The sequence below is a fragment of the Triticum urartu genome, chromosome 3 (genome assembly GCF_003073215.2).
Source record: "Triticum urartu cultivar G1812 chromosome 3, Tu2.1, whole genome shotgun sequence".
Lineage (NCBI taxonomy): Eukaryota > Viridiplantae > Streptophyta > Magnoliopsida > Poales > Poaceae > Triticum > Triticum urartu.
In genome coordinates this window covers 93,535,283-93,542,111 of record NC_053024.1, presented here as the reverse complement: position 1 = coordinate 93,542,111, position 6,829 = coordinate 93,535,283, and positions in this window count along the sequence as shown.

Here is a 6,829-nt window from a genome sequence, read left to right as displayed (position 1 = left end):
TACCAGAGTGTACGGGTGTTGGATGTCATGAATGAACATATATATATATAAAAGAAGAAGGCAATAAAAGACTTAATACAATGCATTGTTTATTAAAAAACGTGCGTTAGAGCAGAATGATACAGGTAGTGCGATAAGAAAAAAGTAGGACTATGTCCCCTCCAAGGGCAAGCTGAGGAATAATATTAAAGCAAGTACTTCACTCGTTATCGTAATCCACCTGGGAGTTCCGTGGTGTGATGTAGCTTTCTGCCTCCTTGGTTGCTGCATCATGTGTTCGACAATTGCTACCTCTTGAGCTTGCGTTGGATTTCCCCGAAGAGGAAGGGATGATGCAGCAGAGTAGCGTAAGTATTTCCCTCAGTTTTTGAGAACCAAGGTATCAATCTAGTAGGAGGCCACGCTCAAGTCCCTCGTACCTGCACAAAACGATAGCTACTCGCAACCAACGCGATTAGGGGTTGTCAATCCCTTCACGGTCACTTACGAGAGTGAGATCTAATAGATATAATATTTTTGGTATTTTTGGTATAGAGATGCAAAGTGAAAAGTTAAAGGAAAAGTAAAAAAGCAAAGCAAGATTAAAATGATAGAGATTAATATGATGAGAATACACCCGGGGGCCATAGGTTTCACTAGTGGCTTCTCTCAAGAGCATAAGTATTCTACGATGGGTGAACAAATTACTGTTGAGCAATTGACAGAATTGAGCATAGTTATGAGAATATCTAGGCATGATCATGTATATAGGCATCACATCCATGACAAGTAGACCGAAATGATTCTGCATCTACTACTATTACTCCACTCATCGACCGCTATCTAGCATGCATCTAGAGTATTAAGTTAAAAACAGAGTAATGCTTTAAGCAAGATGACATGTTGTAGAGAGATAAATTCATGCAATATGAAATAAACCCCATCCTGTTATCCTCGATGGCAATGATGCAATACGTGCCTTGCTGCCCCTTCTGTCACTGGGAAAGGACACCGCAAGATCGAACCCAAAGCTAAGAACTTCTCCCATGGCAAGAACTACCAATCTAGTTGGCCAAACCAAACGGATAATTCAAAGAGACTTGCAAAGATAACCAATCATACATAAAATAATTTAGAGAAGATTCAAATATTATTCATAGATAGACTTGATCATAAACCCACAATTCATCGGTCTCAACAAACACACCGCAAAAGGAAGATTACATCGAATAGATCTCCATGAGAGAGGGGGATAACTTTGTATTGAGATGCAAAAAGAGAGAAGAAGCCATCTAGCTACTAACTATGGACCCGAAGGTCTGAAGTAAACTACTCACACTTCATCGGAGAGCCTATGATGACGCAGAAGCCCTCCGTGATGACGGCCCACTCCAGCGGAGCTCCGGAACAGGCCCCAAGATGGGATCTCGTGGATACAGAAAGTTGCGGCGGTGGAATTAGGTTTTTCGCTCCTGTTCTGATCGTTTGGGGTACGTAGGTATATATAGGAGGAAGGAGTACGTCGGTGGATCACCGAGGGGCCCATGAGGCAGGGGGCGCGCCCCCCCACCCTCGTGACCACACTTGTAGAAAACGGAGCTTTAGAACCGGTTTGTAAGGGCCACCACGTGGGCACTAAAGGCCCCCCCTTTAGTACCGGTTCGGCACGAACCGGCGCTAAAGTGCCACCACGTGGCGTGAGCCCACGCCCTGATATGGGGGACCTTTAGTACCGGTTGGTGCTACCAACCGGTACTAAAGGTTTTTTTTTGAAAATTCTGGAAAATAATTTTGATTTTTTTTTCAATTTTTAATTTTTCTGAATTATTTGATGATTTAGTCTCTAATCACCTCTCTTAACTGCTCAAGTGTGGAACACTCATTCCAAATCATCTAACTTCCCGACCGGTCACCCATCCCTCTCACTACTCCAGCCCGAGCACGCTTAACTTTCGAGTTCTATTCTCCTTCGTTCCCAAGTCTGCACTTGTTGTTTTCCTGACAATAGTAAGATGTTAATCCTATTAACCCTCAGGAGTTTAGCTTGAGCATGAAGTCACACATTTCACCGTTTGAGTTTGAAACTATTATTCTAAAAAAAAACAGTAATTATTTAGTAACGCTAATATTTCTTGAATAAGTTTGACCATAGTTTGACCACAGTTTGACCATAGTTTGACCAGATTTGACCAAAATTCAAAAAATTGAAATAATTATTTAGTAACACTAATATACTTGAATAATAATGTAGTAACATTAATACTTCTTGAATAAGTAGTTTGAACAGATTTGACCAATTTTTTTTAAAAAAACTGAATTGACCATATCTTTTTTCCTTTTGGAATTTGAGGATTCTAAAAAATTCCAAACAGGCCGTAGGTGGTCTCCATCGGATGCGGATTTCCGTGCTGAATTTTTTGATATATTATACGTTTTTTCCGACATCGTATGCAAAAGTTATAGCCGTTTTACATTTTCCCTACACTTTTTGCAAAACATGTCCAAATTTAAGTTTTCAAATTTTCCTAACTAGTAGATGTAGTAATATAACTACCTCTCGAAGGATTTTATTTTTTGAAGTTTTTATCATTTTCTTTTGATTTTTTCAAAACTGAAATGGCGATACATGGGGGGGTAGAGTTTGAAAATTGCCCTATAGTGCCGGTTTGTGTCTTCAACCGGGACTATAGGTTAAGACTCTGTAGTGCCGGTTGGTGACGCAAACCGGTACTATAGGTTAGACCTTTAGTACCGGTTTGTGTCACAAACCGTCACTAAAGGGGCTCGTGGGGCCCTGGCCTGACGCCAGCCTGCCACCACCCCTTTAGTACCAGTTCGTGGCACGAACCGGTACTAAAGGTTCATTACGAACCGGCACTAATGCATAGCCATTCGAACCGGCACTATTGATCACATTAGTGCCGGGTTTTTTACAAACCGGCACTAATGTGCTTCACGTTTGACCCTTTTTCTACCAGTGCCACCTCTTTCACTCCTTGGAGTAGGGTCCAAGTCCCCTGGATCACGTTCAGTGAGAAAATCACGTTCCCGAAGGTTTTATTCCGTTTGGACTCCGTTTGATATTTTGTTTCTCCGAAATACTGAAATAGGCAAAAAACAACAATTCTGGGCTGGGCCTCCGGTTAATAGGTTAGTCCCAAAAATAATATAAAAGTGGAAAATAAAGCCCAAAACAGTCCAAAATAGTAGATAAAGTAGCATGGAGCAATCAAAAATTATAGATACGTTGGAGACGTATCAGGCATCCCCAAGCTTAATTCCTGCTCGTCCTCGAGTAGGTAAATGATAAAAAGAGAATTTTTGATGCGGAGTGCTACTTGGCATAATTTCAAAGCAAATCTTCCTAATTGTGGTATGAATATTCAGATTAGAAAGATTCAAGACAAAAGTTCATATTGACATAGAGAATAATAATACTTCAAGCAAACCAACAAAGCAATTATGTTTTCTTAAAGTAACATGGCAAAGTAACTTCATCCCAACAAAATCATATAGTTTAGTCATGCTCCATTTTCGTCACACAAGAATGCTCTCATCATGCACAACCCCGATGACAAGCCAAGCAATTGTTTCATACCTTAATAATTTCAAACTCATAAAGTTTCACGCAATACATGAGCGTGAGCCATGGATATAGCACTATGGGTGGAATAGAATATAATGATGGGGGTTATGTGGAGAAGACAAAAAAGGAGAAAGTCTCACATCAACGAGGCTAATCAATGGGCTATGGAGATGCCCATCGATTGATGTTAATGCAAGGAGTAGAGATTGCCATGCAACGGATGCACTAGAGCTATAAATGTATGAAAGCTCAACAAAAGAAACTAAGTGGGTGTGCATCCAACTTGCTTGCTCACGAAGACCTAGGGCACTTGAGGAGGCCCATTGTTGGAATATACAAGCCAAGTTCTATAATGAAAATTCCCACTAGTATATGAAAGTGATAACTCAAGAGACTCTCTATATGAAGAACATGGTGCTACTTTGAAGCACAAGTGTGGAAAAAAGGAATAGTAGCATTGCCCCTTTTTATTTATTTTCTTTTTTTGGGCCTTCTTTTTTTTCTTTGGCATTTCTCTTTTTTTTGGGACAATGCTCTATTGAATGATGATCATCACACTTCTATTTATTTACAACTCAATGATTACAACTCGATACTAGAACAAAGTATGACTCTATATGGATGCCTCCGGCGGTGTACCGGGATATGCAATGAATCAAGAGTGACAAGTATGAAAAAATTTATGAACGGTGGCTTTGCCATGAATACTATGTCAAGTACATGATCATGCTAAGCAATATGACAATGATGAATGTGTCATGATAAACTGGATGGTGGAAAGTTGCATGGCAATATATCTCGGAATGGCTATGGAAATGCTATAATAGGTAGGTATGGCGGCTGTTTTGAGGAAGATATAAGGAGGTTTATGTGTGAAAGAGCGTATCATATGACGGGGTTTGGATGCATCGGTGATGTTTGCACCAACTCTCAATTTGAGAAAGGGCAATGCACGGTACCGTAGAGGCTAGCAATGATGGAAGGGTGAGAGTGCATATAATCCATGGACTCAACATTAGTCATAAAGAACTCATATACTTATTGCAAAAATCTACAAGTCGTCTGAGGGGGTCCTGGATTAGGGGGTCTCCAGACAGCCGGACTATATCCTTTAGCCGGACTGTTGGACTATGAAGATACAAGATTGAAGACTTCGTCTCGTGTCCGGATGGGACTCTACTTGGCATGGAAGGCAAGCTAGGCAATACGTATATGGATATTTCCTCCTTTGTAACCGACCTTGTGTAACCCTAACCCTCTCCAGTGTCTATATAAACCGAAGGATTTTAGTCCGTAGGACAACAATCACAACATACAATCATACCATAGGCTAGCCTCTAGGGTTTAGCCTCCCTGATCTCGTGGTAGATCTACTCTTGTACTACCCATATCATCAATATTAATCAAGCAGGACGTAGGGTTTTACCTCCATCAGGAGGGCCCGAACATGGGTAAAACTTCGTGTCCCCTGCCTCCTGTTACCATCCAGCCTAGACGCACAGTTCGGGACCCCCTACCCGAGATCCGCCGGTTTTGACACCGACATTGGTGCTTTCATTGAGAGTTCCTCTGTGTCGTCGCCGTTAGGCTTGATGGCTCCTACTATCATTGATAGAGATGCGGTCCTGGGTGAGACTTTTCTCACCCCCACAGATCTTCGTATTCGGCGGCTTTGCACTGCGGGCTAATTCGCTTGGCCATCTGGAGCATATTGAAAGCTACGCCCCTGGCCATCAGGTCAGATTTGGAAGTTTGAACTACACGGCCGACATCCGCGGAGACTTGATCTTCGACGGATTCGAGCCACAGTCGGGCGCGCTGCACTGTCGCGATGGGTATGACCTAGCTCTGCTGTCGAACAGTACCCTAGAGGCCGTGCCCGCATCAGCTCCGACCCTTAGTTCGGAGCCAACTGCGCCAATCGAGGACGGGTGGTTAGACACCGCCTCAGGGGCTATAGTCTCAACGGCGATCGAGCCGAACACCAGCATAATCCTCTGCGCAGCCCGCGACTCCAAGGTGCCGGACTCTCTTTCTGACTCCGAACCGCTCGCGCCCCTGCCAATCAAATCCGATTGGGCGCCGATCATGGAATTCGCCGCCGCGGATATCTTTCAGCACTCGCCATTCGGCGACATTCTGAATTCACTAAGGTCTCTCTCTTTGTCAGCAGAGCCCTGGCTGGATTATGGCCAACAGGATTGGGATGCGGTCGACGAAGAAATTCGACGCCCACCCACCACCCACTTCGTAGCCACTGTCGATGATTTAACCGACATGCTCGACTTCAACTCCGAAGACATCAATAGTATGGACAACGATGTAGGAGACGAACATGAACCAGCACCTATAGGGCACTGTAACGCACCTCGTCATATGACATATACATGGTGGATACACCCAAAGAAGGCAATGGCGACGGGATAGCGGAGGATAACCCCTCCAAGAAGCAACCCAAACACCGACGTCAGCGGCGCCGCTCTAAGTCCCGCCAAAGCAAAATTGGTGATACCGGCATAGGAGATAATAACACTGTTGATAGTTATGAAGAAAACAACAAAGCCCTCCAGCAAGATTTAGACCAGGAGGATGGAGGAGTCAGCTCTCCTGAGACAGCGGTAGACGGAGAGGAGGAGGATGACAATTACATCCCCCCTTCGAAGACGAGGCAAGCCTCGACGACGATGAGTTCGCCGTCCCAGAGGATCCCGTCGAACAAGAGCGCTTCAAGCGCCGGCTTATGGCCACGGCAAATAGCTTGAAGAAAAAGCAGCAGCAGCTTCAAGCTGATCAAGATCTGCTAGCTAACAAATGGACTGAAGTCCTCGCGGCCGAGGAATATAAACTCGAGCACCCCTCCAAGACTTACCCAAGGCGCAGGTTACTACCCTGACTGGAGGAAGAATCGTATGATACGGGTGATCGGCCACCTCGTGGCCGCAATAGAGAGGCATTCAAGCCAAAAGCTCAGCCTCCACCCCAACGCCATTCAAATAAAAAGGCATGGGGAGATACGCCAGACCTGCGAGACATATTGGAGGATAAGGCAAAGCATTCAAGATCGATCTACAGATCACGAGGGCGCACCACTCTGCGAGACGACAAACGTCACGCCGGATACAGAAGCAATATAGCCCAATACAGAGGCGCCGCACACCCCTTATGCTTCACAGACGGAGTAATGGAACATCAATTCCCAGAAGGTTTCAAACCTGTAAATATTGAATCATACGACGACACAACAGATCCCGCAGTATGGATTGA